General features: G+C 42.2%; 1 long non-coding RNA gene across 1 annotated transcript in view; it reads left to right on the forward strand.

Annotated features, from left to right (window-relative positions):
* Positions 1 to 10,166, forward strand: part of LOC141767925 (uncharacterized) — a 66,616-nt gene extending 56,450 nt beyond the window's left edge. The window contains exon 2 of the long non-coding RNA XR_012593965.1: positions 9,797 to 10,166. This is a non-coding gene — a long non-coding RNA (uncharacterized LOC141767925). The remainder of the gene's footprint in view (positions 1 to 9,796) is intronic.
* The last annotated feature ends 2,166 nt before the right edge of the window (positions 10,167 to 12,332 follow it).

Consider the following 12,332-nt stretch of genomic DNA (forward strand, 5'->3'; position numbering starts at 1 on the left):
ACGTAATCTGTGACAAAAGTTTCCCTCGAAACATAATTCACAATGCAAATCAGGAGATCGGCACCAGGGCAGCTAATGTACGGAGGTTCCATTGATTTACATTATGGTGCAGTCAGGCTCTATTCAGTAAAAATACGATATACGTATATTGTGTACTATTATTGGGCGAAGGTAAATTTTAACGTTATCATGATGAGTTCAAATGTTATCTTTTTTTGGCGAGAAACTTGAATGAATCCAGTTGTTTAAAGGAGATGTTTTCACAGCAATTTAGAAAAGATAGAAATAGAGATGGAATTATGACCTGTTTAATTTGCTAACAATAGCTCTGAGCAGCTTATAATACATCATTAGAACTACTAATGCCAAAGTTTGAATTGTGTGTTTTTATGCAAATGATCACCATAGATGACTATAACAAAGTAAAAGGATAACATTTAAATTTAAAAACATTTATATTTAAAAACAACAACAAAACTGTATCAGCCGATATGGCTCATCGATGATCTGCACCAAAAAAGGCGATCCGTTGCCCCCCTACTGTTTACAGGCAACAATGTTTTGAGGGTTTGCTAATTATTCATCATTATGGTTGCTATGACAGTGAAATACTGAGGTACCTTGATAATTACCTATCTGAATTTCTGCTGATGAAAGACATCACCCGTGGCTATATCCATAGGCGCCTGAGCAATGGGGCAAGTGGAGCAGCTGCACCTCTCCACTATTAGCCTTGGGGGAGCAAACGTGTGTTTTTGTATCCCAACTGTTTGATCATACAACTTAGCTATTTTTAAACATTTGTGCAATTTTGGATCAAAAATAGTTAAATCTGGCCATTTCATACGTAGTAGTTACATGTATTAAAGTTACATTTCCTGTCCTTAAGCCGTTTTCTCATATAGACATCGGACCAACTCGCCCGGACCTCGCCACGAGGGGTCCCCTGGACCGGGGCGGGTCAGTGTGTCAGGGGTCTGTGGCGATGCCGGCAACCCACTCGACCCATCTTGGAACACAAACCCCATCTCGTTTACCGTGCTTTGTGGGTGTGACCTTTTTTGCCGTGTCATCTCCGTTCATATCTATAGCCTCCAACCAAAGTGTTTATGATTAAATTGTCTACAAGAGCACAAAATTATTTACAAGAGCACAAAGTTCTTCACAGATCTAGCCTCTTAATTTTGCTCTCAAAGTGCACCAGATTGATGCATTTAACTTTAAAATCTATATTTTCGTCTAGGGGAGCATGCCCCCGTACACCCCTAGAGGGTCCGAGGTCCACCCACCACAGTCTCACAAAATCCTGTGGGAAACACTGTGATACATAGTGCAATATAAACAGAGCTTTGTAGTAAAAGAGCAGCTTTAATGGTCGTGATTGAAGGCTCTATATATTGCAGGAAATGGCAATTTCAGGTGTTGATTAAATGAAAAATTCCCTGCCATTCCTCCCCTTGTCTGGCACTAATCTTGCACCCCCACTTTCACCAATAACTAAGTGCCCATGGCTACATCCTAGTCCAAAATTGTGATTATCACCCCACAACATACACAGCTGGATATATAGTGGTACTAACCTGTGGTTCATTTTCATTTACCAATATCGATATTTGATATCTGAAAACAGCTATGGTGGTATGGGACCAGAATTATTGCTCTCAGTCAAATTAGCCTCTGGAAACTAATGTAATTATTTAGCACTTCAGTGGGGCGTAGAGGTGGGGGACGGCATGCTCGAGCTGACATGATTTCATGCAGACAATTTATTCAACTGTCAATATCATTTAGATCTGTCCGGGTGAGCACTGGAGGCTGCAGGGAGGGGGTCACAGATTGCAGCTCAATCATAATGACTTTGTCTTCAATCTTCACGTCTTTGATGCCGAGACCACGTCTGTATGCATGTATGTGCGTTTGTATGTGTTTGTGCAGTATGTATGTGGGCTGGGGTGGAGGGGGATAGAGAGGGTCGACAGGTAGAAAGAGGTCTTTAATTTGATATGAATATAAAACAAAACCGATTTTTTTTAGTGACAAATATTATTTGAATGTTTTTATATTCTTAAAGGAACAGTTTGTAGGATTTAGGAGGAACTATAGAATTGGAATATAATATTGCAATAATACTGCAAATACTGCAAATTAGGCAGTTTGTCAACATCTGTTTTATTTAAGAAGATACAGTTTCAGTTCATTTCAGAGTTTTCATTCACATATCTTGAGGTCAGAGGTCAAGGGACCCCTTTGAAAATGGCCATGCCAGTTTTTTCTCGCCAAAATTTAGCGTAAATTTCGAGCGTTGTTTAGTATTTTTGCCGACAGGCTAACATGACAACATAACATAACATGGTTGGTACCAATCGATTCCTTGAGTTTTCTAGTTTCATATGATACCAGTACCTTCACTCTAGCTTTAAGACTAAGACCGCTACAACCCCTGAAAGCCAGAATAACATCTGGGCCCGCCAGCGAGCCTTCTGATTAAGAGGTTAATACTTTATATAATAAAAGATCGATACTTGACGTCCGTGTATCGATACAACATTGCCACGCAAAATATTGCGATGCTAAGCTGTATTCATTTTTTTCCCCACCCCTAATAATCACCTGAAAATAACAATCGCTGTGTTTTCGTTACCTTAGAATGAGCCGTTTATATCTCCATAGGGAGCAGGTCCTCTCCACGAAGCCGGCTGCCATGTTTCTACAGAAGCCCAGTATGGACAACCCAAACACTGGCCAATCAAATGTTCACGTTTTCGCCGCAACCAGGCTTGGCACACAGGAGAAGTTTCAGTTGGTCGCAATCCACAACCTCACCTTACACACCTCAGATGCCGCAAAATCCTACATGCTGCATCTTTAAGAAATATTATGACAAACTTGAATGAATCTATTGTTCTTTTCAGTTTCTCTGAAAACACCCGTCATCCCTCCCCGATGACGAAGGGATGGTCAAATCAATCTTTCACACTCCTCATCTCAACATTTCATCTCCGAGTGGTCAGTGCCACTCCTATCATCCCACCCAAGATAACATCACTCCACATCTTTTCCATTCCAACCGTGACCTCTGTTTGAACCCACGCCTTTGCAGACACAAAGATATGACATCAGAGAGAAAGAAAATAAAAGAGATTTTCATCCAGAGTGATCAGTGACCAGGACGACAGTAGCACTTATCTTCCTGGTCTGAGAAGGATCAAAAGAAGATACAGGGACCAGCATGCAACCTCAGACTCTTACAAACACTGTAGTGTTGATGCTGGGCATCGGAGACATTAAAAAAACAAGAGTGTGCAGACAGCGACTGGAATAGTCAACAAAGCAACCCTCTGCGAGAGAATGGATTCTATCTATCATTTGCATGTTTAAGCTCGGAGCGTTAAAACCCACAAAGAGATATTTGCATTCTCTTTACAGTCATTTGCAAAAGCAATTCAGGAATGACAAGAGTGTCAGCTGTGACAGAGGGATGCCTCCTGTCTGTTGTCGAAATATAGTTCAAAAATAGATTTTCTCGGGGCCGCCTCGTCGTTAAACTGATTCACATGTCGTGTCTGGTGTTTGCCCCCTGATTGTGTATTCCACTTTAACTTAAACTAGGCTACATGTTAGAGGCTTATGTAAGGTAGTGTGTGTCTGTGTGCTTCTTTGTTCCCCTCAGACTCTGTTAGTGTCCTGACAATTATATTCAATTATCAGTGCGTCCTGCAGAGTAAAATAAGGGATGGAGGGTAGGAGACTCTGTTGAAAGAGTGAACAGTATGAGCCCCCAGGCTGTCCTATGAGCAGACAGGACTCTGCACGTTGTATGACCGTGAGAGAGAGCACGTTGTTATACGACACTAGAAACACACAACCAGTTAGACAGTTGAAACGTATACCTGCCATTTAGTTCATGCCACATTTGAGAGGAAGACAGATAATGATATATATTCATGTGTTGACACTTAAAACCTGCGGTTTCTACCCTGGAGTCTGGGTCTAAAAAAAACTCAGGTATGAAGTAATAATGTTAACACAACAGAAGAAAAAAGAACCGCAGTAAAATGATGTTGGAAAATGTGCAGTGGACATGTCAAAGTGATGACTTCATGTCTGAAGAAGTACAGATGTACTAATCTGTTAGTGGGAATTAGTTTTAGTGAGAATAATACTGGCAATTGGTGTTTATATCCCTGTCTGTGTATGTGTTAAATTCATATGCACACCCATGTAACAGGCAAATGTCTTTATGAGTAACGTATTTCACACACAGAACATACAGAAAGTGTTTTGCTGTCACAGTTGCAATGATGTATGTTCCAATGATAATATCCTCTAAAATACATATCAAAAAGTGGTCTTTGGAAAATGTTTAATTTGCCTCTTTTGATATTAAGTTAAGTATAGTTAGTGAAGATATTGAAATTATGACAAAGCGATCACACACCCATTGTATTACGTTCCAGAAACTTTTTTCTAACTTTGAGAACAAACACAGTGATGGGTCTCACCCAGGAGACCAAAAGTCAACCTTTGACTTATTTAATTTGACTACTTCACTTTTGTACTAAGGCTGTCAATCGATTAAAATATTTATTCACGATTAATCGCATGATTGTCCATAGTTAATCACGATTAATCTGTTCCAAATGTACCTTAAAGGGAGATTTGTCAAGTATTTAATACTCTTATCAACATGGGAGTGGGCAAATATGCTTTATTTATGCAAATGTATGTATATATGTATTATTGGTAATCAATTAACAACACAAAACAATGACTAATATTGTCCAGAAATCCTCACAGCTACTGCATTTAGTATAAAAAATCAAATCATAACATGGCAAACTCCCACAGAACCCATTTTCCCATTTTGTTGCCCAACAGGCAACAACAGCTGTCAGTGTGTCAGTGTGCTGACTTGACTATAACTTGCCCCAAACTGCATGTGATTATCATAAAGTGGGCATGTCTGTAAAGGGGAGACTCGTGGGTACCCATAGAACCCATTTTCATTCACATATCTTGAGGTCAGAGGTCAAGGGACCCCTTTGAAAAAGGCCATGCCAGTTTTTTTCACCAAATTTAGCATAGCTTTGGAATGTTATTTATCCTCTTTCTGACAACCTAGTAGTGTGTTTGAGCTACAATAACAGAAACAAGATGTTAAAAGAGGCACATTAAATATTTATATCCATGTAGAATGCCTCCAGAACTTTAAATGCATGAATAGTAGTGAAATACTTATTTTCTGTGTAAGGTGATCAACAAGCCAAACTCCTAAAAAGTTGCTTTTTGTAAATATTACTTGATATTGTTAAGTGAATTCATGAAATCCGTGTTTTAAAACCCAAGAGTATACTTTGGCATGGAAGAGTGAAAAATTTGTAAATTCCCACTTTTTTCCCTCCCGCTCCTTCAGCTTCTTTCACTCTTTTCCTCCGCACTGTTCTCTTATTCTTCCACCCACACTAATCCTATTTTATTCAAGACATACTGTATAATATAACACAATAAGCAGGACCTTGGCTCGGAGAGAGCTTCTCAGGGCCTCCTTATTGGCTAGGCCCCAGTTAGGGTTGAGCAGTCCATCTCCGTCTGCACGATCCACCATCTCTCATCCACCTGAGGCCATTGTGGGTGCTGCTGACAGTGGCTGCGGCCGGGCCTGCGTCACTGGAGGACTGAGAAAGCAGCGTAAATGTCAGAGGAATTAGCTGCCTCGCTGGCGCCCACGGAGCCCGGCATGACAATGGGTGGGAGAGGAGAGAGGACAGTGGGTACAGTAGCTGTAGAGCATCCGTAAGCCGTACCAATCCACGCTACTCACCTCTACTTCTACCTCCCTCTCTCCTTGTTTTTCCTTTCTTTCTGTATTTCTTCTCTCTTGCCAACTCATTTCTTCCTCGCTTGCCCCCCCCCCCCCCCCCCCCCAGCACCCCCTCTACCCTCCTTCCTTTCCCTTGCTCTCTTTCTGTATCACTGTCTCGCCCACCTCGCCTCTGCCCGCGAGCAGTTTGGAGCAGATTATAGCCCTGCCATCCCCACTCGCCCATATACACAAACATTCACTCCGGCGCTGACGCACACACACACACACACACACTCATAAACGCACGCGAACACACTTTCAGACTTTGTGTATCTCCGCCACCTACAGTGCCACTACATCATCCTCTCCCAGCGGCGCTCGAGCGTGAACTTGTTTAGAACATCCTGTCCGGTCCCAAAATGTGGTCGGACATGTGACAAAAATGCCCCCTCCGAGTGAAACAAGCAAAACATAGCCATTATCAAAGTCAAACAGACACATTTCGTCTGACAGTTAAGGTTACGGAAAGTGATATCACGGTGAACCGCAATGCAACCGGTGATTAGACGTCCAACAGAAACGAGCTGTTTTTGTAATCACATGTTTGCTGTGTGTAGTGGTAAAGGAAACCCACAATTAAGACCCACGGACTCTTACTGTGGCCGGACATTCAGAGAAAAATGGAAGTTTTTCAGGGCAACTAAATGAACATGACTTTAAAAACTGCTTATCATACTATAGAACTACAGTTCCTCCTGCTCCATGCACAAATTATTAGGGCTGGGACAATACACCTATCTCCCAATTCAATACTATCACGATGCTTGGGTGCCGATTCGATATTTATTGCGATTTTTAAGAATTGCAAATCTACAAGTATTGCAATTTTTGTTAACATTTTGTTAACTTTTTTAACACTACACCATGGGGAAAAGTTGAATCATACACTTCTTGAGACTTTTACTTTGGAAAATATCTAAATTAAGACATTAAAATGTTTGATTTTCAGCATGTATGTAGTCAGAGATGTCCTGAAGTCAAATATATCAGTCATTGTCAGGCATGATTTATTAATTTTTTCCAGCAACCCAAAAATCAAAGAATAAAGACATTCCCCTCACAAATTAGTGGTGTTTTCTTTTTAATTTATAAGGGACATGTAATGTTTTATACTTCTGGTGAATATAATCCAATCAATCTTATTTCCATATTATGTATTTTGTACATACAGATCCCTTTGTTAACACCTTATTTTGAAAACCGGACGTAGTCACACGCGTATACTTCCTCTAACGTCTCCAAGTCCGTCGCTAGCTCTCCCGTCAGCGAGTGACGGCTGGCTTGACAGCACGCTACCACTATACGATAACGTTTCCTGTCCATGACAGAGTTAGCATGCAGCTTTAGCCATCATGTCTAGCTCTACTTTTCCTGGCAATGTGTGAAACCCAAAGCGTTTCCATACTTGACTGTATGTGTAGTGTTTACCACTTTGGATTTAAAATGTGAGGGTGCAGGTCATCATTTTCTGCTGCTCCATGTACAAATTATAACCCTTGTAAGCCTTTTTAGAAAGCATTGCAGTGAAAGTCAACCCCTTTCTATTAAACCTAATGCATTATCATGTTGTGTTTTATTGACTTTCCAACGTAGACACTTTTAACAGTATGTTGATGAAGCAATAATCATCATGTCTTTTACTGAAAGGGGGCAGCAATGCCGAGGCAAAGAGGGCATCGGGGTGGAGCATTGTTATGTGTGTATGTGCATGCATGTGTAAAATATGTGTGTTTCTGTTTTTTTTTTTGCATGCACGAGTTCTTTTTTGTTCCGTCTGCCATTCTGGCCTCAGTGCAGCCGGTGTGTGCTGCACACTGTACGGCTGAATGGGGACTGCGTGGGCCTGACCTGCGATCTCACCGCCCACAACATAGACACGCAGCAGCGCGGGCAACTGCCTCTGTTTTAGCCTGCAAGAAACAGTGTGTGTGTGTGTGTGTGTGTGTGTGTGTGTGTGTGTGTTTGTGTGTGTGTGTGTGTATACATTTGCAGGGTAAATACAAATCATCCCTTCCTTTTTGCTCAATCTCTGTCTTTCCCTCTCTGTGTGTCTCTCCCTTATTATTAGTGTTTCTACATCCTCCTCAGGGGACAGCGAGGACTGCAGCTGTCCCTATGACAACCTCAGTGCTACTGTCAATCACCGAGGCTGCCTTATCCTCCTCGCCTTATATTACACGCGGCCTCCTCGGCTTTGACAGGTGTGCAGATGGCTCGTCACACAACTGTATAGCTCGCATCAACAAATGCACGCCACATTATTGCCGCGCTGATATTAACCTATTCATGTCGTGCGTCTGTAACTGTGTTCTTGTCATCTGCTTGCCACTTTTGATCTTATTTTTGTTATCTTTTAGTACATGTTCTGTACTTTTGTACGCCGCGGCATTAAATGGATAATGATTCACGGTTCAATTCAAGAAGTATAAAACAAAATGAGGACAATAAGATCATCACTCTGTCAGATGTAACTCTGAGAGTAACGCTTGTTGTTGATGCATCGAATCCGGTAGAGATGCACGTGTGTGTGTGTGTGTGTGTGTGCGCATCCCGAACTCTACAGTCTGTTGGTAATGAGTGCCCTGAGCGCTCCCTACTACACCTAACTGATCCAGTAATTGCTTTTCCTCCTCTGCATTTATCATCATCTGCCCGGGCCTGTCATGTTAGCTGAGCTGAGCTGAGCTGAGGTGGACAGAGAGGGGTGTAGAGAGGGGTGGAGGTGTAGGTGGTGGTGGTGCTGGTGTGTCTGCCTGGATGTAGCTAAGGTATCGGTCCACTGCCCTGGGCGGAGAGACAGGGAGGTGTGGGAAGGAGGGAGGAGGTAGAGAGGACGGGGGAACTGAGGGCAGAGAGGGCAGTGATGTAGTGGTTAATATAAACTATGACCTCCAGCCGATCATCATCGAAAGGCAAATAACCAACAATTATATTTATTGCATGAAAGCATCATATTTTTCTTTCTAATACTTTTCTTTTTTTTTAAGCCTGTATTCTTTAAACTACATAAGTTTGAAACTACTTATAATGTATACTATAAATGTACATAATTAAGGTTTATGTCAAGTTAAAAAGTAGGTTGTTTTGGGAATGAAGGCTCAGATTGTTGCTTATGTAGATAATGACCACCATGAAAAGTGTGGTGACAATCTGAATGGCTGCTGTTATTTGTAGGGGTGTAAGAAAATATCAATACACGTGTATCGATATTTCATGTTTTGCGATTCTGTCTGTATCGATTCTCCAAAACGCTGAGCGTGAAGGTAATGGCATCATATGAAACTATAGAAAACCTAAGGAATGCAACCAAGTCATACTTGCATCAAAGAGTATAGAAGCAAAGAAGCAACGAAACTCTGGTGTTTTTTTGACAACAGCCACTGCCACCATTTTGGACTGAAAACCCTTAAAAGGGACCCCTGTATTATGATACATATCGTATGGCCAGTTTCTTGCCAATACACAACCCTAGTTATCTGTAGGTTAGAGTTAGGGACAATACATGTACACATAAATGCATAAACAGTGTATACACTCTGCCCAGAAGATTTAAACAAATAGCCTCCTTTTTGCAAGGCCTGCAAATGAGGTGTGTGTGTGTGTTTGTTTGTGCGTCCGTGAGAAGGAGGCAGCATACTGTTTGTGGGGGAGGGCGTGCTGCTGCTGCTAGTGGGGATTTGATGCTGATGAGGTCTGTAATGGGAGTGAACAGGGAGCGTGAGGGGAATAGATTGGGACTTCATTGGCAGGCCGACTCTCCCTAAGCACTGCAGTATGCTCGCCTATTTATTCCCCCATTTCAATGCGCCTTTGCTTTGACCTTTCTGCAGCCAATGACAGTAAAATCACATTGCCACTAGAGAGCTACACATCAGCTTCTGAGCACCCCTATATGATTTCCTCATTTATTTTCCCCCCTATCGTTCCCCACAGACACACAGGCCAGAGCTGCAGTGCTTCGTCCAGGGGGGGAAGAGGAGGAGGAGCGACTTCAGACTGAAATGAATTGTACCTATGCCATCATGTAAATGATCACAGCTTTGACTATGCAAATTCAGAGGCGGAGAGGAAGAGACGCAGGCCGAAGAGGAGGGTGATTAAGAGAAGACATCGATTCATATTCAGGCTCAAAGATCAGCCGTGTTTATGCTGATGCTTTATAAACAACAGAGAGGGACATGTGATCCTTCATGTTAAAAATGTATTGCAGTCAAGATTAAAGAAGAGTGATATTCTATATTTTTATTATTGAAATATTATTCCACGAAAAGACCAAACCAACAATACAAGTATTACCTGTGTATCCAGAGTCTGATATGTTTCATTTCTCTGAGCCTCAGACTTCCATTGTTGGCCAAAAATGTATAAAAACACACCAATGAGAGAGGGTGACATGTTTCTACATCACGATGAGCTTGGGCACTCAGGTTTATTTTGAGTCGATCCCACATGAACCATCCTGCTGCTATAGATAATTGCTAGCACATCAAATCCACTGCTGAAAATAGTCTCCAACAAATACACTTTTTACTCCTGTTTCACTAACATTTTCTATAAACTACAGTACGCAGCTGTTTAGTAATTGATTTAGCCTCCTGTCCGAAGGGAAAATACAGCTGGACTCAAGAGATGTAACAGCCACCTCACTCATAGTTAAAACTAAACCACCACAATTCCCACCATAAGCCATCGTGTTCTGAACACACACATTACATTATAAAAACTGACAAAAGGTAACATTTGCATTTCGAAACATAAAACAGCATACTGAAACTGGGCTGAATGTGGGCCGTCCCTGTTGCTACGATACTCGCTAGCGGACTTTACCAAGTTAGTTAGTTTCTTTACTCATCATAGCTCTTCTACTCTTACTTTGTTTAACATTAAGTCACTGCATCTCCCGACAGAACAACACCATGGTTGAATTTCAGCCTATATGCACACATTTTCAGCTCAACATTGATGAATCAGAGCAGCTGATATATGGTAGCAACAAGCGAGCGGGATGCTGAGTGCTGTCTCTCAAGCTCCGCCTCCACCCTCGGTGACACCTATGGGTGACAAACAGCGATCAGAGGAGAGAGAGAAAAAAAGAGAGGAGAGAAACTAGCGCGACAGTAAATGACAAAAAAAAAACATATTTTTGTAGATTACAGCACACTTGTAATACACTGCAGAAGGATTTATGTTTTCTTTTTGTAATATTTTTATTATTATATTGAAAAGATGCAGCTTTTTATATTATAGACTGTTGTAATCTAATTTTTGAAACTCTTTCTAAATAAAAGAAGTTCAGTTTTCTTTTTAAAAAAGAGTTTGGACGTGTAAATGACAGTTGTCAGGGCATAAAACCATTGATCTGTTGATCTTTATGAATCAAGACTCCATAGTCTAACAATGGCATGTTTAAATCTGTGGAGTACTCTTTTAAAGATGTATGTCAGCCAGGAACGAATGGGTGTCAGTACCACAGACAAGTCGTAAAGTCTTGAGAGACGGACTAATGCATTGTTGTATTTATTTTTTTTCATGCAAAGTTGACAATAACAAAAATATAGAATATCTCCAGCTTCACCTTTTGAAAGTGATTTTCTGAAATTGTGATTTTTCATCAAAATAGTAGCAGCATGGTAACATTAATACATATTGACACTCAAGACACCGGTCTTGTGTTTCTGCAGCGTCGTGTGAACTACAGTACAGAGTACTGTACACATAACAAGAGGGTTCATCCATCCATCCATCTTCAACCGCTTATCCGGGGTCGGGTCGCGGGGGCAACAGCTCCAGCAGGGGACCCCAAACTTCCCTTTCCCGGGCCACATTAACCAGCTCTGACTGGGGGATCCCGAGGCGTTCCCAGGCCAGAGTAGAGATATAATCTCTCCACCTAGTCCTGGGTCTTCCCCGTGGTCTCCTCCCAGCTGGTCGTGCCTGGAACACCTCCCAAGGGAGGCGCCCAGGAGGCATCCGTGCTAGATGCCCGAACCACCTCAACTGGCTCCTTTCGACGCAAAGGAGCAAGGGCTCTACTCCGAGTCCCTCACGGATGACTGAGCTTCTTACCCTATCTCTAAGGGAGACGCCAGCCACCCTCCTGAGGAAACCCATTTCGGCCGCTTGCACCCGCGACCTCGTTCTTTCAGTCATGACCCAACCCTCATGACCATAGGTGAGAGTAGGAACGAAGATTGACCGGTAGATCGAGAGCTTTGCCTTCCGGCTCAGCTCTCTTTTCGTCACAACGGTGCGGTAAAGCGAATGCAATACCGCCCCTGCTGCTCCGATTCTCCGACCAATCTCACGTTCCATCGTCCCCTCACTCGCGAACAAGACCCCGAGATACTTAAACTCCTTCACTTGGGGTAAGGACTCATTCCCTACCCGGAGTAGGCAATCCATCGGTTTCCTGCTGAGAACCATGGCCTCAGATTTAGAGGTGCTGATTCTCATCCCGACTGCGTCACAC

This window comes from Sebastes fasciatus, chromosome 5, assembly GCF_043250625.1.
Source record: "Sebastes fasciatus isolate fSebFas1 chromosome 5, fSebFas1.pri, whole genome shotgun sequence".
In the NCBI taxonomy this organism is placed as follows: Eukaryota; Metazoa; Chordata; class Actinopteri; order Perciformes; family Sebastidae; genus Sebastes; species Sebastes fasciatus.